We start from the raw sequence: 27,494 nt of genomic DNA on the forward strand, positions 1-27,494 counted from the left end.
TTTGATGCTTGCATTTATTACTACAGTGACTAATTAGAATTAAGCAGCAGTTTTCAATAGCATGGGAATTAAAGTGCAAGCTAAATAATACAAATCATCAGTCACAGATGAATATACAATTCTTACGCTCCTAGGAATCGTTGATGCTGGTACGACAGAATCAGACCCAGGACCCATGCCACTCAGTGTGCCCGGCAACCTCAGGGACTGGCCTAGCCCCCAAAGCCTGCACCAGAGCGGGGATGTGATGCCAGGAGTCTCTGCCCTCTAGTGCTGGCTGGTCATCCAGGTGCTGTTGCTCTCCATGCGTGCATCTCGCAAACAGCCCAGGAAGAGTCCTCCCCTAACCGGCCCAGGTAAAGTTCTCTTATTAGGGGCTGCATGTCAATCACTATGACATACTAGCTCTTCGAGAATCTTCTGGGCCCAACCTTTTATGCAGCAAACATGTTTTCGCCTGGAAAGCTACAAATAGAAACAGCCAGTCTTGGCTCCCAGGCTCTGTGTACATTGTTTTGGGAAGGCCGTCCTCATTCCTGTGTTATCTGTGCACCTGACTCGTAGAGCAAAGAAGAGCCAAGCTGTACCTGGCTCCTAAAAGCTGCGCAGGGCTTCTTGCAAAACTAGATGTTTATGTCTTCAAGAAGGGCCTTTGCAGTTAACCCCTCACAAGCATGCGGGCTCACCCAGTTCGAGAGGCCTGGCTGGATCAGCATTTTCCTCCGTGCTTCGAATAAGCTCTAAATACACGCAAGGTAGCTCTGTAGGGTAACGCGAGGGCAGGTTACTGCAAGCGCCTAGAGGCTTTTCACAACATTCCACCCCTTTCGAAGTGAGGCCGGAAAATGCTGACTCAGTTCCATGATTTAGAAGCGTGTACTGTGTGCTGCGTGCTGTAGGCCGATCAAGAGTTTTTCTAGCGCAGTCATTCTATTGTAGAGGAAAGACATTCTGCGCAAGAGCCCAATGAAAACAATAAGAACAAATATTAGGGAAATCAGCAGCCACAGCAATGGATGCAACATTATATTAAGCAGCTTAGTGGAGGAGGGAGACCATTCAGTGAATACATCCCACCAATGGTGAGTAGTAACTGATTGCAGATGATCGGCAGTTTTAATTAATTGATTCCTGTCAATCATCATCTTGCACTCTACAGAGATAACCGAGGTAGCTAACGTTTGGAAATCCTTCCAAGCGGTTTGAGCAAATTGTCTAATAGCTTGAAGCCTGGCAGTGATTACCCCATAGTGCAGAGTCCAGTTAAGCAGTTGCGTGAGCTCGGCATGCAGAATAGTGTGAGGCAACTGGGTCAATGAATATAAGGTGTGAGTAATAGTGTCTAAGATAGTCATGACCTGATCTACGCAAAAGACTTGAGGGTTTCCCAATAACCTATAATTGTTAATAAGCAAGGAATGATTAGTAACTACGCACACCAGGAACCATTTATTTTCATAGGCAAGACTATAAAAGGGCACCATATTTCTAAAGCATAAGTGGTTCTACTAACTTGCATTAAAGCGTGGAATGTGTTATTCATGCAATCAAAAGCAAGCGGTTTAATCCATATGTTTACTGGTAACTGTAGCTCTGTGTGCCAGTGGGTTGAGGATAGTCGCCCCCACTCTGAGCGAAAAGCCAACACCTGTTGATTTAACAAGGTTTGCCATAAAATGCATCAGGTGTCTTTAGCAGTCTTATTGACCTGCCCTATGGCAAAAAAATGACTTCATAGCTATAATTCTGCCATCTCCAGTGGTTGCCAACACTTGTAGAAGTGTTTCGCAGGGTAGGGCTTACCAATAGGCCCCACTGGGCCAGATGTTTTATAGCAGCGCTGGCATCAGAACCCATAGTAGCTAACTTATTGCGCACAGTTTCTATGTCAAAAGCGTTTAAAGCTCCCATTCCCACCCCCGCTGCTCCCGCAATCAATGAATCTAGCCCCATAGCTACGCGCAATTTGGCGATGGGCCATAGAAATTGACTGCATTTGTAGCAGCTTGGTTGTAATAAGGAAACATTGCCTCGTGATAAATCTATGTCTAAGTGTATCTCTGTAATGATAGAGGTGTGCATTACATGCTTGCAATTTAAATGTTGTATTACTACTGGAAAATCTAGCATGTTCACAGTTTCTACCTTGTGTGATTTAAAGAACACTATTCCACAAGTGGCATGCCTGCCATATACGATATTAGATTTAGATACAAACACCATGCTACCATCCGGCAGTGGCTGTTTCATCGTACTATTGTAAGTTAAGTTATAGTCCACAAAATCTTGGCGAGTACACTCGCTGCAGTTCTTGGGGCAGAAAAACCATGAAACATCACACATTGTTGGATACATTCACTGAAACGTTTGGGCCTAGGATTTCATAAGCAACAGTCATATGGGTCAGTGACAAAAGGTGTCCGACAATATGCCAAGCCAGTACTTTAGCAGTTTCCTGTGGATACTCATTTGTAGCGTTTTTCTCACAGGTTACGGTGCGGTTGTTGTCATCATGCTGGACTGGAGCATCAGGTGTAGTGCATGCGATTCTCAGAGTCCATGTAGCGTCTTACATCAACCCATTCTTTATAGAGAAAGCGTTTGCTTGGCAGGTCAGGAGCACCCACAGCAAGGCAAGTCCCATCCCCTTCATACTGCTCTACGTTCGTGGTGTGAGCCTAGTAGCAGGGATATAAACGGGCATGTCAGAATTCTGCAATAGTACAACATACGTACTTCCAACACCTTGACTTAACACCTCCCCAGCCTCAGGCTTTTTGTTTGGATGGTGAACCCACACCTTTTTCCCTGTACTACCGAAGCCTCCTTCACACCTCAGTGTGGTGTCTGGGGCTTGCTTACTTTCAACCACTAGGGGAACAACTGTTTGCTCACAAATCAATTGTGCAATTCGGTCATATTTGGTTAATGGTACCGCAGATGCACCAGCATTATGTAAAAGTACTGAAACAGTCCCTCTATAATCAGGATCAATCACACCTCCCAAAATGTCAACGCCTTTTTTTGCCTGGCTGGATCGTGCAGCAAGGCGTCCATAATTGCCAGCCGGCAATTTGATGCCAATACCGAGCAATATGGCTTTGGTTTGTCCCGCTGGTATAACATCATCTTCATAGGTAGATAAATCAAGTCCAATGCTGCCTGCCGTGGCTTGCACAGGCAACTTTGCTTCTTTGTCTGTTTTCCACACAATAAGAGTCTTTGTGGATTCCGCTTTCTCACTTGTCAGTCTCACAAAGGGTGTCTGCCGGTTTCCCAATGGATGATTGTTCCGTTCAAACAGTGCTTGCCAGCACACTGGCTTTGGACCACCCCTTGAGAGTGTGAGTCTTAGTCAGTTTCTTTATTTGTTGCTTGAGCAGCCCATTGCAGCGCTCCACCAGAGCAGAGGATTCTGGGTACCGACTGATGTGCAGTGTCCATTTGATGCCTTGCTCTAGCGCCCAGTTCTGCACATTGTGTCCAGCAAAATGGCTGCCTTGATCTGATTGGACTTCAACCGGAATGCCATAGTGCCTGATGAGGTAGTCCATTCCTTGCAAGGTAGCCCGTGAATCTGCATGGGCAACTGGATAGGCAAACAGCAGTCCTGAGTATGTGTCTACCATGGTCAACACATAATGCTTCCATTCTCGGGCGGCAGAGGGCCAATGTAGTCAGCTTGCCATATGCTAGCAGCTCTTTCACCTCTTCTCAAAGGGCCCCGAGGCTTCCTCTCCAGTGGGTAGTGCTTCACTTTGCAGCACACGGAGCATTGGGAGGCAGCTTACTTGGCATAATCCATGGTAATGGCCAATTGTCTCCTCTTAGCCCATTCATAGGTTCCTGCTTGCCCTAGATGCCCTGAGGATTGGTGTGCCCAGTGCGCCATTCCTTGCAATACCTCAGCTTCTTCAGGTGTTGTCACTGGGCAAATCTTTGCCATTTGATCCACTTCGTTGTTGAACAGGGCAGCCAGTGAGGTGTCAGGGGGCATGTGTGCATCGACATGCCCAATGCAGATTTTGCACCTCTCACCTTTGCGCCACATCTCTTCCCAGATGTCCGGCCCTCCCCAGATCAGAGTGTTTTTGATCTGCCAGCCGTCTCTTCTCCATGCCGGTGCCCAATGCCTCAGGCCCTGATATGTGGCCCAACTGTCCGTGTATATGTATGCAGTCTCTGCCTCTTTCACCTGTTCAATCACAGAGGCCACCCCCTGCAGTTCAGCATATTGACTGGATCCTCCCACACCTCTCATCAGCAGTGTTTCTCAGTAGGGCTGGAATGCAACAGCTTGCCAGTGTCTTTGCCCTTTATCATACTTTTCTGTGCCGTCTGTGAACCATGCAAAATTTTGTTCTTCCTCTGTCAATGTATCATAGGCGGATGCGACTCTGAAGGGAGATTCTGGCAACGCCACCGTGGTGCTCGGTTCAGGCATCGCTTCCAGATCTACTGCCTCCAGCATTTGTTCTTGCAGTCTAGAAACCCCGGTGCGGTCAGCTTTTGCACGTTTCTGTAAATACCATTTCCATTTGACATGAGTGGTGTCTTGCGCTCTGCCCCTTTTTCCGATTGCAGCAGTGTCGCGCACCCAGCCCATGATCGGAAATTTCTGTGCAAATTGTCACTAGTTGCTCGCCTGTGATTCTTTCAGTCTCAACTAGAGCCCAGTATACTGCAGCAACTTGTTTCTCAAGTGGAGTGTATCTTGTCATAGGATCAGTGAGTTTTCTTGCCGAGAAACCTTGCGGCACTCTTTTCTGTCCTTGCTTTTGCCACAAGCTCCACACCGCAACATCATTGTAGACAAGAATTTCCAGTTCAAAATGATCGGTTTTCGTCATGGGGCCCAGCGTGATGTAATTCTGCACAGCGTCCTTAGTCTGCTGAAAGACAGACTGTTTCTCTACGCCCCATGTAAAATCATGTTTCTTTCTGGTGACTTTGTAGATGGGTTTCAGTATCAGGTTTAAATGAGGTATGTGATTTCTCCAAAAACCCATTAACCCAATAAATCTTTGTGCCTCTTTTTTATTTGCTGGTGGACTCATCTGCTGAACCATGTCAATCACAGGGACAGGAATTTTCTTAACTGACCCCGACCAGATTGCACCTAAAACTTTCACCTCTTGGGCGGGCTCCTGTACCTTTTTGGGATTTATGGCCCACCCCTGGTTTTGCATGTGTGTGATCAACTTTTCAGCAGCTTTTTCTACATGTTCTTTCTCAGCACTGGTTAACATGATGTCATCAATATAATGGGCAACATACACATCATCCAACTGAACCATCTTCAAGTCTCTGGCAATCAATTCATGACACAGAGTGGGACTATGCAAATACCCCTTGGGCAATTTAGTGAATGTAAATTGTCTGTCTCCCCAAGTGATAGCAAATTGGTCTTGTGATTCAGCATCAATATCAATGGAGAAAAATGCATTGGCCAAGTCAATGACCACATGCCATTTACCCACTTCTCTCGTAAGGTTTTCAATCAGAGTAATGATGGCCGGCACCGCCACAGCTAAGGGTGGCACCTTCTTGTTCAAGGCGCGAAAATCAATTGTCAGACGCCACGCCCCATCTGGGCGGCGGATAGGCCAGATCGGAGAGTTGAATGGACTGACTGCCGGTCTCATAATGCCAACTGTCACCAATGACTCAATATTTTCACCAATCTCTTTGTGCCCTCCTAGCAGCCTGTACTGTTTCATGCACACTGGCTCAGCAGGAGGAGGTAAATGCAAGGGGGACCATTTTGCATGCCCAACCACCATGGGGTTAACAACTCTCACATGGATTTTCCGATTGCCAAAAACAAATTCACCTAAATCTGTAGTCACACTTTTGCCCAACAACACATCCATTCCCAGTATATACTCAGGCATGTCTGCAATCAAGACATTTGCTGTGAAGGGCAATTCCTCGCCAATTGACTTCTTTACATTAAAGGCTTTCAGAACAGTTTCTGCTCCCCCATACCCATTGACAAATACTCTGGGACCAGATAATTTATTGGGATTGTCATTCAAAATGGTTACCTCAGTTCCCGTGTCTAATAGAGCCAAAATGTGTTTAATTTTATCATTCAAATACAATGTAAGGGGCACAAAAGGGCGTCTGTCTCTGGGACTGGTTCTCTTTATTAACCGTACCTCAAAGACAGAGCCAGCCCTTCAATCAAAAATGGGGTCTGGGACCTCCCATTTGTCCTTTGCCAAATCAGGGTACATTTTTGCCCGCACTTTGGGCTTCAACACCTCTTCCTCAGATGGTGCAGAGGGCTTAGTTTTGCCTGACCCCTGTTTTTGCAATTCTTTCCATTACTCAAGCAGCACAGGAGTGGGTTTACCATCTATCTCTTCCTTTGCAATTCCCACTTTTAGCAGGTCCACCCACATTTGCCTGCGTGTAATTTCAATAGTGTCAGTTTTCACTTTAGACTTTGCATTCTTGCCAAGCCTTTTCTCTGAATCATTACTCGCCGCCATTAGGCGCACGGCTTTGCGAACATACAGCCCTTCTAATTTTCCTAGTGAACAGTGCAACCTCACCAATGGCTTTACCTTGCAATGAAAGCAATGCTCCCTTCATATGAGCGCGTGCATGCCTGCATTAAAAAGTTCCATATCAGGCCTTGCAAAATTTGCACTGTACATTGCGCACTGTAAACCCATCTCTCTAAGCTGATCTGCCGCTTCAGTTAGTGAACCCCAGAGGCCCCACATTTCTTCCATATCCATTGGACTTGCATACAAATGTATTAAGACAGTCTGAAGCCAATTAAACAAGGAATGCGATTCTTGCTGCCCCGGCGCACCGCGCACCATCTGTCCCAGCATTACATTAGTAGTGATTGAACCCATTTTAACAATTCTTCTGGGGTTAAGAAGATGCCATCTGCACCGGTGTCCACCTACCATTTCAAAAGTGCTTCGCCTGCTCGCTGTCTAAACAACTTGGCAATGTCTAAAAGCTCTGTCTGTGTATAATCGCGGACAATACTAGTATTCTGAATGTTTCCACCGCCAGCTTGGCCTTTTGACTTGTTAGTGATTAACGACCGCGCTGGATAAACACATTTCTTTGGAGCACATTCCAGCTCCTCTCCCTCCGAACAGTTTAGCTCTCCAAGTCTGACTTCAATGGATTCATCCCAGTCAAATGTCTGTTCGGTTTCGCTATCACTAACCTCCCCAGACCATGGATTTGGGTCCCAAGTATCTTTCCTAATTAATGCACGAATCCTTATCTTTGACGGATTGCCCCGCCACTGTCTGCGCTTGTGCGTGGCTACACGCACAGCTAAAGAGGCACACCTGTCCTCCATCTGATCAGCCCGCTTAACGGACGTTTCAAGGGTCTCTCTCATAATGATTTGTTGCTCCTGGAGCAGGGAAATCTCATAATTTAATTTACGAATCTGTGCATCTTTAAGCAATTCCTTCTCATGCAACTTCCTGAGCGCCTGCAGGAATAACCAGCCCACGTTTTCTGCTGCTTTTTGCTCCCTTCTGCATTTCCCAAGCGGTAAACTCTCCAAACACTCACTAATTTCATTTTCAAGCATGTCCCATGCTCTTGGCGCAGAGTACCGATGCAAAATGTCTGCTACACCCGACCAGGCGCTTGTTGCCGGCCATCCAGGAATGTGACAGAGTGCACTATCCCCCTCATTGCATTCATCCTTCCCCTGTTTCTTCCAGAAAGGCATTGTGCTCGCAAATCCTTCCAACTACGCCGAATGTAGTGAAAAGGGGAACACGCATCCCCCTGGGGCCAGCCCTTTGTACAAATAATCACACCTAATCACTCTCCCACACAAGTAAGAATCTATGCGAGGCACAATGAACTCAGTCTGGAAGAAAGCCAATCACACAGAAGATTTGATGCTTGCATTTATTACTACAGTGACTAATTAGAATTAAGCAGCAGTTTTCAATAGCATGGGAATTAAAGTGCAAGCTAAATAATACAAATCATCAGTCACAGATGAATATACAATTCTTACGCTCCTAGGAATCATCGATGCTGGTACAATAGAATCACACCCAGGACCCACGCCACTCAGTGTGCCCGGCAACCTCAGGGACTGGCCTAGCCCCCAAAGCCTGCACCAGAGCAGGGATGTGATGCCAGGAGTCTCTGCCCTCTAGTGCTGGCTGGTCATCCAGGTGCTGCTGCTCTCCGTGCGTGTGTCTCGCAAACAGCCCAGGAAGGGTCCTCCCCTAACTGGCCCAGGTAAAGTTCTCTTATAAGGGGCTGCATGTCAATCACGATGACGTACTAGCTCTTCGAGAATCTTCTGGACCCAACCTTGTATGCAGCAAAATATGTTTTTGCCTGGAAAGTTACAAATAGAAACAGCCAGTCTTGGCTCCCAGGCTCCGTGTACATTGTTTTGGAAGGCAGTCTACATTCCTGTGTTATCAGTGCACCTTACTCATAGAGCGAAGAGGAGTGAGGCTTTGCCTGGCTCCTAAAAGCTGTGCAGGGCTTCTTGCAAAACTAGATGTTTATGTCTTCAAGAAGGGCCTTTGCAGTTAACCCCTCCACACTTTGAATAAGCTCTAAAAACATGCAAGATAGCTCAGTAGGTTAACATAATTGCAGGTTACTGCAAGCCCCTGTAGGCTTTTCACAACAACATGCCGGACAAGATATGGCAGGTATGTGAATAACCTAGACTCGATAAGAGACCTAACATTTTGGGCACAGTGTATTAATACAAGGAATATGAAGTTGCTCATCTCTATGTATGATGTCTGGCAGAGGATAGAGAGGATTGTGGGAATAACCATACAGAAAAAGGAAGCTTTGCTTACTGGTGTTTGCTGAATTGCACAGAGTTTGTGTTCCCCATGGGAATGGGAATAAATGCCTCAATGGGATGACGGGTTAACCTGAGTGATGCATACATGTTTGGTTGGATGATTAGAAAGAGATTGCATATAGGTATTTTCAAATCATTATTGATCAACTGTTTAAATGTTTATTTTGTTTAATTGTCTTTATAGTGATATTTGTGTAACCTTGTACTTATGATTGAGTTTATTGTGTATGTATATATTTATTTATGTGAAAAGTTTATTTAGAAACTGTAACACATTAAATAAAATTACAAATAATTGTTAAAGAAAGGCGCTTGTCATGAGGAGGTTGAGTTCGAATTACAACCAACTCACTGTGAATCTCTTTATAGGGAAATTGAGTTATTCCAAATAATGCTAGGGACTTACACAGGTAACTGAAGAAATAAAGAAAAATATGCTAACAGATATAGACTAACACAGATTCTTCTAAGGAAAGGGTGAACAGGGGATACTGGCATTTTGGGAAATGACTAGGGTTTTTTATGGGATTTGAATAGGGTTTGAACAGGAGGCAAGGTAAAATAGCGGGATATGCAGTTTTGGGTACTGGGTGATAGGATACTTACAAGACAGGCTTGGGTTTGGTAATTTGGACAGCCAGCAGGTTCTCTAGATGGCAGGGGCCACAGATCTGGTCACAGGCAGCGGGGTCAAGAGATCTGGTTACTGGGTCGCTGGGCTCTTCTGGTTGGGAACAGCTGGGCAAAGTCTGGTCACTGTGGATAGCGGGATGGGTCAGTTGGGCAGAGAGTCTGTTCAATGGATTCTCCAAGGGATCAGCAGCCTTTCCTCTTTTCTCCCTGGATTATTGGGATGAATGTGGTTCTGGATAGGTGGTTCTGCCTGGATGGGATCAGCTGCCTCTGGACCTGGTTCTGGAGTCGTGGAATCTTGAAGGGTGAATTTTGAATGTCTCTGTGTCTCCCTGTCTACCCCTTAAATAGCCAGAGTGACATCATAGAATTTTACAATCTGGGCGAAAATACTCTGGACCTACCCCTTGCATGGGGTAGGCCAGGCTATGGGTGTCCCTCCTCCTTGCAGGCTGATTGGTTCCAGGGAAGTTACATCAGTTTAAGTGTGTGCGTTTTATGACTCTCTTTGTCTTACAATCCTATTTTTCATAAAAGTGGGTTATGGAACAAAACTTCATATTTACAATAGTCCCCATCATATAAATCAGATAGGCAGATCCCAAATTTTACAAGTAATATGCCGGTTTGAACGCCAATTCTTTGCGATGTTGTCTCGTCCTTGGGCACAATTTCGCCGTTTTCAGGAGAAACATAATATCTAAAATTCTGCAAATGGCTATGCATGAGCATAGCAGTATTTGGCATATTTTCCCCAAGTTTAATATCTGTGCCATTTATGCTTCCCGCAGAAATGCATTTTTCCTGCCCTTTCAGTTCGCCACGTGCCAGAAATATGCACTTAATCTTATTGTGCTTGTCCAAAAATCACATTAAAACTGTTATAATATCACATTACTGCTTATTCAGATTGCGGGGGAAAATGTCTTCAAGTATAAATGTCCTGCATTGTGAATGAGGTTGATTTGCCAAAGATGTGGGCGGTGCTTTGTCCCCCACAATCCAAATTGTCTCCCCTGGGTCAGCTTGCACAAGGGTTTCCATGACTCCCTTTTGAAGTCCTCCAGTGGATACTGGGAATGAATGGAGAGGAAATCACACCTACGAGGCAAAACACAGGGCTTCACCCCCATCCTTTGTCCTTGGGGACAGTTCTGCCTGGCAGTCTGGGAGAACTTGTAATTCTCACACTGCCAGGTCCAAAAGAACAGGGCACATGCCCTTGCAGCCTTAGTCACTAGTAGGTGTGAAATTAGCCTTGCTGCCAAACTGGTTCGACAGAAATTCCTGGGCATCAGCCAGGATGATTTGTCTTTTGGGGGGAAAACAGAGCACAATGTACATAACTTTGCAGCCCCTCTCTCCACATGTACAATTGTGTTTCTGTGCAAGCTACAGTATTATTTCACATTTAGATTTCCCAAGGTCATTTTCTGCTTTGCAACAACAAATTTACACGTGTTAATTGTTTTCTCATGTTAATTTAAAATAATGTGGGTTTTCCCCGCACACAGCTTCCTTTGTATTTACTTTCTGAAAGGCTTTGTATAGATCTGGTCAGTTTCTGGACGCAGACATACGCTTGAAAATGGTTTCTTGATAATAGACACGAAGCAAGAGAGAGCATTTTTCCTTTGAAGTACTTTGCATGTGTTGGTTTATTTCAAAAGGTAAATCCAAGCCGTGCGGACTTGAAGCAGAATTCTTTTGCTTTGAATTAACTTTACTGTTGAAACAATGCTGTTCTGGAAGGGATTGCCTTATTTGATGGTGTTTAAAATGAAATACACGGACAGGGCTGTGTTTTAATAGAACACAACTGTGTGATGTTTGAAATGAAAGTAGCACCAGTGCGATGCTGTTTTAAATGTAGGTCATTTTCTTGTGCAGCCTTGAATGTTTAAATGACAGGACAGCTATGCACAGCAATTCTGAATTTGATTTGTTTTCTCTGGATTCACGTGAATGACAACAAAATGCAGCTATTCTTTGGACGGCTCGTGTTTAACTCTCACCACATATGTGCTCAGCAGACACAAGCTCTGCCATTTTTGGGTGACTGCTGAAATGCAGTTTTTGTTGAAGGGAGTTCTGTCTTAGGCCTTAAATGTACCCCACAGCACATGTCTTTCATCTAGCCTTCTGAAATGGGAAGACTAGGGAAAATTTCTTGACTCATCAATCACCGACAATGCCTATCCCTGAATTTGCATAGTAGGTCCACTGTATGGTCTGTACTGTCTTATCAAAAGCGCACCCAAAGGAAGAGGGTGCATGGATATAGTTGAAGGGGCCCCATCCCACACTTCCCTCTTATGTACTGCATATTGGGAGGCTGGTGCTGTCAAACTAACTAGACTACTTGCAGGAAGTGTTGCTTTGGGAGACCAATATTTTCCACTGGACGTAAATCTGAAAAACAAATGATGAGGCTCATCCACAGCAGAGAAAAACAGTTATGATCCCAAACCCAGTTTTGGTTTCTCGTGGTATGTGAACATCTTGGACCATTGTCTGGGACAGGAAAAGACTCTCTTGCTGTGTCTTTGAGCGAGCTATAATATAATGATTCTTCATTTCATTACTCCATCATTAGCCATACATATTTTCCTGCCTGCTGTCCAGGTGGTTCAAGAGAAAGAGTCTTGGGTACATGTAAGTAACCATCTTGAGTTGGATTCAAGTGATCGATCAAAACGTGGCATGTTAATTATTTTGGGGCAGATATGGTAGGGTCACCTGTTTTTGTACCCAAAGGTTTAATGACTTGGAGTTCACAACATGGATGCACGGCAATCGCACCGCGGATCTACTCGCTTTAGAAACTAAAACTTTTTTTCTCTGTACACTAAGGGACACCATTGAAAACAGTTAAAAGCAGTACTGACAGTAGACAGCCCGAATTTTACACATCTCTTGCGCAAAAAGGGCTGTTCAAGCACTCTTGTATAACCAATAATATCATCAGCACAACCAAAAACAAGTGAAATAGCAAACTTTTTTTCACTTTGAACTAATTTTAAGTCTAAAATCTCCTGAGGAACCACCAAACGAAAGGCGGAGAAACACGTGTCGGGTACAGACTAAGAGGGTACAGACTAAGAACTAATTGGATCTGTGCAGTAATAGTACTGAATTGAATGAAACTGGACTGTGAAGTAACAGTACTTAATTGAATGCAACTTGTATTGCAATCAAAATACATATTGAAGTGAATGAAACTCACAAGTGAATGTAACTTACAAATTCAACCGAAATATGTACTGAAGTGAATGAAACTTCCAATGCAACCTAATATGAGTTTTCGGAATAGTCAAATTCTGTGATGCAACAGTTTTTGCTCTGAATGCATTTTATAATTTAACAAATCATCCTCTGTTTGGAATAAAACAAAGGCTAAGACAAACAACCAATTTTCTTTGGTTCAACTTATTATTGAAAACGACCTCGAAAACCACAACAGAAAATCTTTTTTGCTGACTGTGTAAATAGTCTTTTCTATTAGCAGAGCGCGAAACACCTCAAGGTCTAAATAATCATTTTGTGCAGACTTGTATATGTTGTTCGTACTTAGAACTGGATTTCTCTGTGTTATGTAGTTCTTCTAGCACCTAGGTAACATCCTTTGTTTATACTCCCTTCAACCATGATATCCTTTCCTACCTTCTCTTAGTATTGCATGTTATGTTATGTTATTTTGCATTTATACAGCGCCTTATATACCATTGGTATGGTCTGAAGGCGCTGGTAGGTTGAACGCCCTTGGGAACTGAAGTTCAGATCAGTAGAGCGAGTCATCGGTGCGTGTGAGCACCGGGTATGTGTGCAGCTGGTACGGTATTCGTGTAATAGCTGCTTCTTAGCGGTAGGTGTGGTGGTTGAGAGATCAGGAGTATGTGTTCGTTCTGGCAGGATTTATCCAGACCGAGTGTGGCTGCGTTAGGCCTGAGGAGAACGCATGGCTTGGAGTGGGGGGGGGGTGTAACCAGCAGTGTTTACTTAGAATGATGTGTAGTATGCGGCGGATGTTGGTATTAGAACAGTTATACCGAATGGTGTCATAGTATCTCTGTGTTCTAGTTGAGTAGTGGTGTAGAGGGGAGAGTAAGCGTGGTGGTGTGATATGATGGGTTATATGCTCTTTCAAAATGTTATCTGCATTCCAAACCATACTATATACGTAATGCAATTCTATGCGCTCCAGTCCGTTCCATGCACTCCTGTCCACTCCATGCATCCTAATATGCTCCAGACACTCTGGTTCGCTCGACGCACTCATGCACTCCAGTCTGCCCTGTGTGCTCCAGTCCACCCTGTGTGCCTCAGTCTGCCCCACGCATGCACTCTTGTCTGCCATACCTGCTCCACTTCACTTATTCCATCCGCTCTACGCATTCAGCTGCTCTACCTACTCATCCGCTCTGTGCAACTCGTCCGCACTATCCGACATGTCCGTTCCATTCTAGGCACTTGTTCGCTCTAGGCACCCGTTCGCTCCAGGCACTCGCACGCACTATGCTTTCACCTGTTTTGCTCACTCACCCGCTCTACGCACTCATCTCCTTCTTCACATCCCTTTTTTCATATGCACTCTTTCGATCATTCTGCACTCATCCGTTCTACATGCTTATTCGTTCTGCGCACTCACCCGGTCTATGTAACTCTTCCGCTCTAGGTATTTGTCCGCTTTATCCCCTCGTATGCACCATACCTTCATCTACTCTATGCATTAACCCACCCAACACAATCACGTTCTCCCCGCACTCATCCGCTCCCCGCACTCATCCGCCCCCCGCGCTCATCCGCCCCCATGCTCATCCGCTCCCCGCGCTCATCCGCTCCCCGCGCATTCAACAGCAATATGCACCCATCAGCCTTATAAAGTCATTCGCTAGTATGCAGTAATCCTGTTTTATCTATTCGTATGCCCTCTACACTCATCTGCTCTCTACCTTCATCCGTTCTGTATACTCATCCGCTCTGTACAGCCATCCGCTCTGTACACTCATCCGCTCTGTACACTCATCCGTTCTGTCCACTCAACCACTCTATACACTCATCTGCTCCCTGCACTCATTCGCCCCCCGCACTCATCCGCCCCCGTGGTCATCCCCTCCCCGCGCTCATCCGGTCCCCACGCATTCAACAGCAATATGCACTCATCAGCCTTATAAAGTAATTCGCTAGTACGCAGTAATCCTGTTTCATCTATTCGTCTGCCCTCTACACTCATCTGCTCTATACCTTCATCCGTTCTGTATACTCATCCGCTCTGTACAGCCATCCGCTCTGTACACTCATCCGCTCTGTACACTCAGGCGCTCTATGCATTCATCCGCTCTACGTACTCGTCCGCTCTACACACCCAAACCGCTCAATCTGATCATCCATTCTAGACACTCATCCAATCTACATACTCATTCGATTTACACACTCATTTGAACTATATAGTCATCTGTTCTTCCACTTGTGCATTCTTCCACTCAGCGCATTTATCTGGTAAACACGCTTCATCCATTCTAACTATTTCATCCACGCCATTCACTTTGTTCACTCCTCATGCTTTATGTCCCTTTCAAGAGTTTAAGTCTCTTTACTGTTTCCGTATGATTTATTCTTATTAACCACTTCATTGCTTTGGTCTTATTTTATTTGGTTAATTCGGATTGTCCTTCTAGTTTATATTAGGGGTTACTAGCTGTCAATTTCTTGCATTAGGTAGTTTGTTGGATTGGTGTCATTCAGATGCTGTTAGTCTGTTTGGGTTAGTTTGGTATGGGTTGGTTTTAGGGGAAGAGCCAGGTTTTCAGCAGTTTGCGGAAAGAAGTTAAATCCTCAGTTAGGCGGATGTGGGGTGGGAGTGAGTTCCATAGCGTGGGGGCCTAGGCTGAGAATTATGACCCGCCTAACCTGACTGAGTTCGTCTTAGGTATAACTAGGAAGCTGGCTGAGCTTGATTTGACGGTGCATGGGGGATGATAGGGTTTTAGCTTGTCTTGAAGATATTGAGGTCTGGTTTTATGCAGTGCTCTATGGGTGATGCATAAGGTTTTGAAAGTCACCCTTCGGGCTACAGGAAGCCAGTGCAGCGTCTTTAGGGCTGGGGAGATGTGGTCTCTTGGGCCGAGCGCAAGTAGCAATTTGGCTGCCGCGTTTTGTGCCCTTTGGAGTTTATTCAGTTGGTAGGCATGGATTCTGCGTAGTCCAGTCTTGATATAACGATTGATTGGACCGCAGAGAGTCTGCTGGGAAAGGAGAGATATGGAAAGATGCGCCTAAGGGTTTTAAGGTGGTAGTGGCAGGACTTTGAGACATTGTTGACTTGGCACGAGAGCGTTAGGTCAGAGTCAAGGGTGCATCCAAGATTTTTCACTGAGTTGGAGGGGGTCGGTGAGTTGCCCATGGCGGGTGGCCAGGGTAGTGGGTGCAGAAGAAGTTCGGAGTTGCCACAAACCGGGATTTCCGTTTTGGAGGGGTTTAACAAGAGGTGGCTTTGGGTCATCCAGAGTTCTATGTCAAGGAGGCAGGAGGCCAGGTCAGGTCGGGAGTTGGGTTTTGAGTTCAGGAGTTTTAGAATTAGTTGAGTGTCGTCGGCGTAGTTGTAACACAGGATGTTGTGTGAACGAATTGTTGGTGGGAGGGTAATCAAGCAGAGATTGAACAGGAGGGCGGATAGGCATGCTCCTTGTGGGACTCCCGTGTCGACTGGTCGGGCTTGGGAGGTATAGGTGGAGAGTATCGTTATTTGGTACCTATCTTTGAGGAATGAAGCTTTCCATTTAAGAGCGGTTCCATGAATTCCTAGGGAGTGGAGGCGACCTAGGAGGATCGAGTGACTGATTGTGTCAAAGGCGGCGGATAGGTCAAGAAGGATTAGTGTGGCGCATCCCGCGGAGTCTCCTGTCATTTTAAGGTCATCCCAGATTGAGGTTAGGGTGGTTTCAGTTCCTTGACAAGCTCTGAAACCTGATTGTGCGGGGTCTAGGAGATTGTTGGCTTCGACAAAGGCATTTAGTTGGGAGTAGGCGGTTTGGTCAATGAGTTTGGCTAGTAACTTGGTGTTTGAGATGGGGCGGTAGTTTTTGGGCTCGACAGGGGCGAGGGAAGGTTTTTTAATTAGAGGTTTGACATGAACCGTTTTGAATGCGTCGGGAAAGATACCAGAGGAACATTGGTTGCGTAGTGGTTGCAGCTCGTGGGCAGGGGTATGGGGGGAGTATTGCCTGGTGGATGTCAGAGGGCCAGTTTGGTGGTTAGAGTATTTGTTCTTTCAAGAGCTGTGGTGTAAAAGTGGAGGGAGAGTGAGTCACACAGTGATTGTGAGGGTGTGGTGGGGGGGTCGGGCGGTCGTGGTGTAAGCCGTTTTGGTGAATTCGGAGATGATTTTGTGGCGTTCTTTGCTCAGGTTTTTGCAGTTTAGGATTCGGGAGTTGTAGTGGGCTTTTTTTGTTTTCCGGATTTCGGCCTTGTACTGATAGAGGTGTCGGGCCAAGGTGGCCCTGCTTTCCTGGGTTTTGTCTTTCTGCCATTTGCGCTCTAGGAATTTATATAGTTGTTTCGTGGTCTTCAACTCAGGAGTGAACCATTTGGGGAAGATGCCACGGCAGGTCGATGGTTTGCAAGGGGGTGTGAGCCGCATCAGAGATGCCTTGAGCCATGAGTCAAAGGCGTCAGGGGTTAGTTATTTATTGAGTTGGCAGGTAGGTGGTGGAGACTGGAGGAGTGCATCGGCTAGGTCTGGGACGATCATTAATTTTTTCCAGCATTTGCGTAGATTCGGAGGTTCAGATTCGAGTATGGGGAGGGGGTCGGGTGAGTGAATGGTGAACGAGAGAATGAAGTGATCGGACCAGATGATAGGAGTGGGGGGGTTTAAATGAATCCGGGTGTTTGGGCAAAGGATGGTGTCAAGAGTGTGTCCTTTATATATATATTTTTAATGGTATGTTTGGTAAACCAATCTTTTCATTATATTGGTCTCTTGAAGAATCGCTCAGTAAATTGCCATGGGTCGATGTCCTTTTTTTATTTTTCCGTATTCTTTTCGATTTCTATCCAAAATTTGATGGCTGTTAGAATTAGATGTTTGTCATTGCCTTTTAGTAGTTGGTTCCAGCATTCTTTTGTGGTCATCTGTTTTTTTGACATTCTGAAGAATTCTTTGAATAGATTTATTTTTTCTTGTAGGCCTGGGCATATCATAATGATATGGAACAATGTCTCTTTGGTTCCCTCATTCTGGCAGAAACGGCAATCTGCGGATTTAATTTCTGTCTGTTGAGTGATATTCATATAGTCTTGAGTTGGTAGGATGTTCAATCGGAACCTTAAGAAGAGATCTCGGTACTGTTGATCTGGAAAGCAGGTCAGGTATGGGGGAAGTTCATGTAGGGCTCTTATGTCTGTTTCGCATACTTGGTGGCGTTTATAGTTGGTTTGGGTCTTCAAGGGTTTTTAGCCAGTCATTCCTCTGTAGCGTTAGTTTTGCATGTTGTGGCCTGTTTATTAGCGTTTCTTCAGTAATGCCTTCGGCGTCCATTTTAGACTTGATCTTATTGGTCCATTGTTGGAGAACCGTTGCGTTCAGTGCGTTGTTTTTGCTTTTCAATATTTCTATCGCTGGAATCTTTTCACAAATTATTATTTTTCTGTAAAGATCCATCTGTTTCCATAGTATTATGGATTGTAATGATTGCAACGCCAGTTCAAATCGGATCCTTATCATGGGGAAACTTTTCAGTAATGCCAGTGTTTTTCTCCAGAATATTGCTTCATAGAGGTGTCATTTCAGTAATTGGTTGTTTGCTAGGGTTTCGCCAGCACAAGTCAATATGGGAACAACTTTTTGTTTATAGAAAGTGATTGTTGATTTGAAGGAATATGTCCCAAATTTGCAGTGATAGAACCGACCCAATCTGGCTATGGACCTAGCTTTGTCTTCGATGTGCATTTTCCACTGTTGTTCCATGGATGACGCATTTATCATTACCCCCAGATATTTGATGACATTTGTTGTTTCAATTTCTTTCCCTTCGAGGTAAAACTGGGTTTTTTCGGTTCTTCTTTGTTCTTTGAGTAATTAGGTTCATTACTTTGTTTTTTTTTATGTTGATCTGAAGTTCATCAGCTTTCATGTAAGTTACTACTTAGTCCAGAGTTTTTTTGTAGACCTGCTGGGGTTTTATCCGTGACTGTGATGTCATCAGCGTATATTAATGATAGAACTGATTCATTATTAAGTTTCGGTGGATTTGCAAGTGGGTCTTTGATTGAGTTGACAAAGTCATAAGTGTATAAATTATAGAGGCAAGCAGCTAAGGGATATCCTTGCTTAAGACCGTTGAAAGTATTGATCGGTTATGTAACTTTACCATGTTTTGTTAGCTTGACTCGGACTGAAGTGTTGGTGTATAGTTGCTTGATCGGATGAAGAATTGCTGGTGGACAGCCCCATGTTGTTAATTTAGTCCATAGTTTTATTCAATTTACTGAGTCGAATGCCATTTTTAGGTCGATAAAAACTGCATGTACCTGATGATTTCTTAGTGCAGCTTCGTATTTGAGAAGGCTCACTATTATCAAGTTGACGTTGGTTCCAATTTTGCCTACAAATTCTGTTTGGCTTTTTCTAGTTTCCCGTTATTTGCTGCCCAATCGGTAAGCTTTTTCAACAGAAAGTTTGCAAAAAGCTTTCCTAGTCGGTCAAGTAAGGCTATGGGTCTGTAGTTATGTGGGTTCTTTCTGTCGCCAGTTTTGAAGATTGGGATCAAGATGGCTAATGTCCAGCTACTTGGGATTTTTTGAGTTTTTTCTATGATAAGGAGCAGATGGGAAAAGAGGCTAGCCCAGTTTTCTGGTGCATCCTTCAGGATTGCGATTGACAGTCCGTCTGGGCCTGGTGCTCTTGATGGATTTAGAGTTCTGATGGCTTGAATGATGTCCTTGGTTTCCCATTTCAGATTCCACTGAGGACAGATGGGTTCTTGTTGTGTGGTCTGTACAGATGTACTGATGTTATATAAAGTGTTGAAATGTGTAGTCCACGCTTCCGGATCGACTTCTTGGATCATATTTGTTGTTCTGTTGTTTCCGTTTAGGAGGGACCATAATTGCCTCGTATTTTTAGAATAGCTTCAGCATCCGCTTGTAGCAGTAATCCCTTGGCTGATTTGATGAAGTTAGAATAATTCTGTTTTTCTTTTTTTATGGTGATATTTGCTGCTGTTGTGTTTAGTTTTTTCAGTTGGCGTATTTTTTTTAAGCATTTTGTTCCTTTCTTTGAAGCTCGTATTGAATGCGTGTTTATGTTTAACAATGGAGTTGGTGCTTTTGGGGGTCTGGTAATCTCTGAGTACCCATTCGTAGTTGAGTTTTTCATGATCAGGCATCAATGATCTTTCAAATTTAGATACTAGTTCGGTCATTTGGTGCTGTTTTAATCTTAGTTTCGTTAGACCGTTGTTTATTTCTAGATCTAGGAGGTTGAGGGAGAAATTCTCGATATGTTCTGCCTGCCATGTTACTGATATTTGGCAATGGGCACTATTAGATTGTGCAGCGTTTTCTGTGGCAATGAGGTTGTTCTTTATTCCTTCAGAGATGTAAATATAGTAAATAAACAATTTCGATTTTCCGCTGGACCATGTTGGCAGCATTTGACCTTGTATGTTTAGCAGTTGCTCTGTTAGTATTAGTTTTCGGATCTCAATCTCTTTGGTCCATTTTCTTGCTCTTGGGGATATTTTCTGAATATCTAGACGGATTCCTTCAGAGTTGTAAATGTGGATGTTTAAATCACTGGCGACTACAAACTCAGTTTTCGCGAAAGAGTTTGCTATTTTGTCGAACTCGTTGTAGATGGAGTCTAAGAACTTATTTCAGTTATTGCTATTGCGTTCCAGTATATGTTGAAGATTGTTAAATGTGTTATGTTTGGAGGTTGCTCTGGTTTGGATGACGGAGTCAAAATGCAGATGACATGTATTGGGCCCATGGGTGGATGTTTTTCTTTTTAACAATTGACCAATTGGGGTCTATCTTAGTCAAGATTATCATACCGGATGATGGTCTGCCTTGTTGTATGGTGATTGCCGGGTTCATATACATAGAAAACCCATCGCAGACAACTTCTGTCGATATCCAGGTCTCTTGGAGGCATATTATAGCCATTTCTTTTTGGTTTGTAGCTCCCTCTGAGAGAAGATGTTTGAACCCTCTCGTGTTCCATGAAGATAAAGTTATTTCAGTTGTCGGATTTCCATTTGGGGTTGTGTCTCCTTTATAGTGAATTGGGCCATTTATGTGGGGATGGAGGTTAATTGCGTCTAAACCGTCAACCAGAGAGTGTGTCATACGGTTGGTGGGGATGTCGAGCCATATGTTGAAGTCTCCAAGAAGGGTGAAGTTGGAATGGTTTAGTTGAAGGGTGGCAATGGAGTCACAGAGGTTGTTTGCGAATTGCCGATCATAGCCAGGGGGCCTGTAGATGATTAGGAAGCTGTGTGAGAGCGACGGGGAGAGGGATAGTTTAACGAGGATAGATTCACAGGAAGGAATAGAAGGTTGGTTGTCGATGATTGAGGCATGGAAGAGAGACTTGAAGACGAGTGCTGCTGCTCCTCCTCCTCCTCTGGAGGGGCGGTTCAGTGGGAGGAGGGAGTAGTCAGGGGTGAAGGCTTCATTAGCGATTGGGGTGAAGTCGTCAGAGAACCAAGTCTCGATGATGAAAACCAGGTCTGGTTTCTTAGAGGCGAGGGGGGGGTCAAAGATGCAATGTCTGCTTTTTGCTACAGATTGGGCATTAAATAGGATGCAGTTCACATCGGCAGGCGAGGTTGGTCTCGGAGCTGGGGCAGAAGGGGGTGGTGGCGGAGAGAGTGGAGGCTGGAGACGGAGAGGGGTAGGGTGGGAGATGATCGATGGGAATAGTGGGCGAGCAGCAGTATTGGCAGGCGTTGGGCGGGGTTGAGTGGCTGCGTGTGTTAGGATGATTTGGTCTGGCTGGGGGGATTTGAAGGTGGGGTGTGGGCGGTTAGGAGTTTCAGTTGCAGCTGATGAAAAATCGAGGGTGAGGGGTTTCAGGAAGGGTGAAGCCACGGGGGAAGGAGGTGAATGGGGGCATGAGGTGGTGGGTCGAGACAGGGGAGGCGGAGAGTGCTGAGAGTTTGAGGGGGACCAGGTACACTTCCTCTTTAGTTTCTTTGTTGCGATTGGAGTGTGAGAGAGGGTAGGGGGGTGAGAGGGATGCGGCTTCAGTTCTTGCTAGGGCTAGGCGTGCAGTTTTTAGGGAGGGGAAAGGGTCCGGTCGGGGGGTGGATGATTGCCGGGCGGGGTGTGCCAGGTAGGATAGTGAGGGGAGGGGGCATGGTTCACGTCAGGGTTCAGGGGAGGAGTGGTTTTAGGGTGGTTGGCTTGCCATCATGCCCCTCTGGCTTGGTGTCTGGAGAGGAGAATGGCAGGGAGTGCGAAGGAGGGTGGGGTGATTTGGGAAGGGGGGACGGGAGCGACGGCAGATCGGGAAGTGGGGGAGGTCCACGGTGGTTGTTTCCGACAAACTCTGGTGGAGTGGGTGCACTCATGCTTGGTACTAGCTTTTAGGAGGACTTTCTAATTGTAGTTCTAAATTCAGTGGGGGCACACTTTAGGCACACTTCCAAGTTCAATTTGCACAGAGATGATACTAGACTATTGTGTGTACTTCTAGATTTGATTGTACACAGAGATGTTATTAGGCTATTAGGTACTATTAGGTACACTTCTAAGTTCAACTGTACACAGAGATGATATTAGGTCTACCTCTAGATTCAATTTTGTATAGAGGGGGTATTAGATTATTAGGCACAGTTCTAGATTCTACATTACACAGATATACTATTTAGGTATACTAATAGGATTAATTAGGAGGATTAATAAGGATACTTAGGCACGCTTCTTAACCTCAATGGTGTTGTGTACACTTCTAAATTGAACTAAGCACAGAGAGACTATTCTGGACACTAGTCAGTTCAATTAGGGCATGCTAATAGGCACACTTCTCTCAATTCAGCTTTATACAGGGAAGGTATTAGGCATGAATCTAAATCAACTTTGCACAGAGAGGTTATTAGGGAGATTAGTCGATTCAACCCGGCACGGTATTGGACTATTAGGATATTGGGCATATTTCTAGATTTATCTTTCCCTCAGAAGTTTATTGGGCACACTTCTAAAATCAACTTTCAAAGAGTCTATAAGGTACACATTTAAATTCAACTTTCACACAGAGGCTATTGAGCACACTTCTAAATTCAACTTTTGACAAAAGGTTGATCTGGCCTGCTAAAGGAGATGAAACTGAACAAGACAGGCATGCACCTTAGCATTCCCTTGAACATTTTACCATTGCATTGTGAGTGGCATGGCACATTTCTTATGCTTCTCATTAGCAAAGGCAAGTGATCTACCCAGTTACTCCCAAAGAAAAGGATGCATTTGGTCAGGCCCTGTTTAATAATTCCATTCACTCACTCAACAATCCCATTAGACTGCAGTCTGAGCTGGTTTGAGAACTACAAGTTACACCCCCTGCATGACTGGGCTTATCTTAAGGCTTGACCTGTAGGGGCTGGCTGATTGTCAGCTTGCAGTGTTTTTAGTGTTATCATAACTACAAGAGATCACAAATTGTTCATAGCCCCCCTGCAATCCGCTTACTTCTGGGGAATGATCCAAGTGAATTGTGTACAAGTAACAATTACTTCTATTTTTCAACTGCTGTCATGGTATCGATTTGATGAATGTACATATTTTGAAAAGGTACTGATGCCCTCATTAGAGGAATTTTTTTTGGCTTGTTGCCATGATCCACTGTCGTCTGCAAACATGTTGATCAATTAGTAAAATAATGTAGCTTTATTCTCAGCTCCGGCCACCGATATATTTTTCTAACAAATTCTCCTGTCTCTACCCTATTCATGCCTCGTCCATTGACGATGATTTTTCACTATGCACTTACGTATTCTATTGGTCAACACTATCCTGTGTGCACATTCACACCTTCTAGCCCGCTCACGCCCCGCCACACCCGTCCTCAGCCCTGGATCACCTCTAAGTTGCAGCCCTCAAAACAAACATGTGCCCTGACCTGCAACATTTGCGCAAATCCTGGGTGCCCAACCTATTTTGAAACTACAAAACGTCCCTTGCTGCTCTCTGCTGCTCCATTATTCAAAGGTCCTTCAGCAGGGACCTTCAACCGGATCACTAAGTACTTTGAGGACAATGACCTTGCAGATATACTTAAATATCATGGCTTCTGCGGTACGCACACCAGAGACTGAAATTACGCATGCCTCTCTCTCCGATGCTCACCCTTTTGGACCTTTCTTGTTTTTAACTCTGTTGATCACTCCTCTAACCTTCTCACTCTCTATGGCCTCTCTATGACCTCTGGGTTAACAAATCTGCTCTTCCCTTGATTGCCTCCTACCTGGAGGTTACCCCCTTTACAATCTCCTGGAACTTGCAAGTCTTTGCCCCCCAACCACCTCCCTGTCAGTGGCACCCAAAGATTGGTCCTTCGCCGTCTATACCTTTGACCTCAGTGAACTTATATCATCCTTTACCATTCACTAGCACCTCTTTGTTCACAACACTCAAATATGTTATCCCTGCCCTCCTTCACCACAGACAGTTCAGAATGGATTAGCAACTATCTCACTGCAGTCTTCACTGGTGGTGCGCCACTGCCTCATGCAGAACTATTGGCAGCTCGGAAAAAGATGCCTCTGTAGCTCCTCCGGCTACTCTCCCCCTCTGGGTCACTGCTGATTGGTCTCAGATCTTCCATGCAATGAGGGGGTGGGATTTCCACCCATTCTCTGTCCCAGGTTGAAAACAGTGCCTGAAAGGGGTCAGAAACCATACCAGCAAATGGTGTGTGAAGGGGTAAGTCAGTATGCAAGTTAACTCCCATGTAATTAACAAAACTAGCAGATTAGGAGGAATATATATATATATATATATATATATCCCTATTTAGGAATTGCCTGTCCTCCTGCCAGGAGTCACACAGACAATAACACAGAACACATAATAGAACAAGGAGGCCCTGTCCCTCCAATGTATTTCCAGCATCATAGCGGGAAGTTGGGGGGAGGCAATATCTATGTTTTGCTTGATTACTAATCCCACCCACCCCCCTCCCCACATATATATTTTAAACAATTCAACATTGTTCGTAATTAACTGCTGTTCATTATTTTCCATTGATTATATTCACTGCATAAATGTCAACTCTTGACATTTCTGTAAAAATGTGCCTCGACCACAGTGTGAAAATAAAACTGTAGCCAATTCTAAAATGCCAGAGAGTAACAATAAGACAGTTAATGTATTCAGAATCTGATAAATATCTTATTTTCATAATCCTGGATCTGGTGAATTGCAATATAGCTGGGGCAGTGTATTACGACTTCTATTGACTTTTCTGATAATATTTCCAGGGCCACTGTAGTACAGGGCACTACAAATGCTATAAATTCTTAATCTACAAAAAGGAACAAATTATTCAGATTTTTAGTAAAAAACAAAATTGCACTGGTGGGTAAGATGCATGGATCGGCAGAGTTTTTTTTCAGTTCATTCCCAGGTCTTCTCTTAGAATCAGGCTGGGGCAAGTATGTCCAATCACCAACAATGGTTTTATGCACTGGAACTATGCACCACCACTGATCTGGGGACAGCACTGTGTGATAAAGGACAGGGTGTTCTCCCATCAAGGGTCAGTGCTAGTGTTCTCCTGGATTGATTCCATACAATATTGAATGTCGTACATTCCACACCATTCTTGTGCGATACACGTTTTTTGCTAATAATGGTGGAGAAAAATATTTGTATACATGAAATAAATGTTGCCTTCCCAGACTACCGACCCCTCTTCACGCCTCATAAACATCGACCAATGGATGACGGCTAACCACCTCCTTCTTAAACTGGAAAATCTGAAATCATGATTTGAGGGAAAAAATGTGTCACTTCTTTTGATGTGAATTGAATCTTGAACAATATTTTGTATTTTTGCATGGCAATCGTCGGTTACTGTTGAACGTGCGTACATTTCCATGACTGATATTGTTGCCATTGATTGTATATGAAGAACTTTTTGCCTTGAAAAAGACTGTATAGGTCAAAACACAGGTTGGCAAAACTTTAGGCCAAACTTCAAAAACGCCCAATAAATCAAATTGACACATTTAATACCAGATGTTAAGAATTCGATACTTACCAATCAGGACAAGTGCATTGATACCGGCACATCGCCTAGTTTACAGATATAGAAACAGATCTGGCCTTTGGTTCCCGCTACACCATCTCAGACGCTACCTGCTGTCTCAAGCTTCCTGTAAGAGATGTTGCCACGTGTTGAAATGCACCACGTTGGACCAAGTCAACCCACTCACATCTGTAGAGGTCCTGTCACGCTTGCCTGGAATTCAGGGCCCTAGAGACATTTAAGAACACACACCTTACCTTTGTAAAATACAAATACTGAAACCTTGAACATTGCTACCAAGAACAGTGCCATTTTTATCAAACATTGCGTATTATGTGCCTTCCTTTACAGGAGTGGATCACCATTGTATTTGTGGTTTAATTAAAGTTGCCCTTTTTATAGAACTTGATTAGCCATTTCCTGTATACCGGTATAATAGCATTATTCTTGTTTGGATTCGTCTTTGCTAGTACCCCTCCTGAAGAATATAGGTGAAAGAAATATACCAGTCAGATTGTGCCCGTTTCAACTTTATGATTTGGATCACTGCTAGTAGTATCTCTTCCCTGAACACCTGCAGTGCAGACAGTCCATGTAATCAGGGATTCAAAATCGCATCAACTGGATCGAGCACTAGTAACGAGGGGCAGGCCGAAGCCATGTAACCCGCGTAATACAGGCATTACACCAGATTGGTGCATGTTCCAGGTTGGCCAGAATTACCCAAGGCGCTCTCCACTACGTTCTTATTTCCCATGCAGGTTCGCCAGATTTTGCGTCCAATGCTGTTACGTTATTAATGGGTGCCTCTGGGCTTTCACCGTCTACAGATTTCTACAGGAGGGAGGCCGGTTGTACCATTGCTCAGTTCTGTAAACTTCCCAGGAGGGCTAGTTGTCATGTTACTAATTGAGCCACTTCACTGGCCAGAGCCTGTGTTCCTCCCTTCAGGCACAGAAGGAACAGCAACAAACACCTTGCCCAAAACAGGGGGGCTGTGTCCAAATGTTGATGTGATTTCGACTGGTTTCCTTAAATGGGATTCTTTGTCATTTTGGTTCACATAACACGGTGTTGGATGACCCATGGACATAGGTTTAGTGGGTCTTATCTGAGAGGAGCCACTTACTTCCTGTCCTGGGACCTCACACCCTCAAGCTCACACTCCATAATCCTCAGTATTTCAGAGGGTATCGGGAGTAAATGTCTTTCATCATTAGGATGGGCCACAGTTCCCTCACTTCAGATCTCTAGTAAGCCCCAGAAAACTCCACCATGACAGTGTTTTGTCGCCCTCATCATTTCAGTGACAGACACCTAGGTGTTGGATTTAATGGGTGGGTGCACCTTTTTAAAGGTCAGATGGGAAAGGATGGAAGGTTACAGTCCAGACTCCAGGACGTTTCTGGCTTCCATTCTGGGCTGGGCTTGATATGGGGGGGGATGGGAGTTTCATTTAGTTTGTGGGCGATGTTATTCCCCATTCCCATGGAGTCTCATACAACTACAGGGGAATGGGGTCTCAGAAGCACCAGCACTGTTACCAATGGTGGCAGTGCTTCCATGACAACTGTGCCTACCGGGGCCATTGCACCCAGCAGGTCAGACTTGTTACGCGTGCCAGCAGGCACAGTTGTAGTCTGCCGGTCCAGAAAGCATGCTGGTAGGTTGCTACCGGCACCTTTATTTCGAGACCGGCAGACTTGTAATGATGCCAAACGTGGTTTCTACAACTGGGTTTATGGAGTATGTACAATAAAGCAAAAGATC

The 27,494-nt window shown here is 44.7% G+C and overlaps 1 long non-coding RNA gene across 1 annotated transcript; it reads right to left on the bottom strand.

Annotated features, from left to right (window-relative positions):
* Window positions 1-26,692, bottom strand: LOC138503744 (uncharacterized). The gene is made up of 2 exons (XR_011279699.1): window positions 25,737-26,692; window positions 1-2,678 (listed from the first exon to the last, which is right to left on the bottom strand). It is a non-coding gene; the product is annotated as an uncharacterized lncRNA (long non-coding RNA).
* Window positions 26,693-27,494: the final 802 nt, after the last annotated feature.

This window comes from Ambystoma mexicanum, chromosome 11 (assembly GCF_040938575.1).
Source record: "Ambystoma mexicanum isolate Mex_15411 chromosome 11, UKY_AmexF1_1, whole genome shotgun sequence".
Taxonomy (NCBI): domain Eukaryota; kingdom Metazoa; phylum Chordata; class Amphibia; order Caudata; family Ambystomatidae; genus Ambystoma; species Ambystoma mexicanum.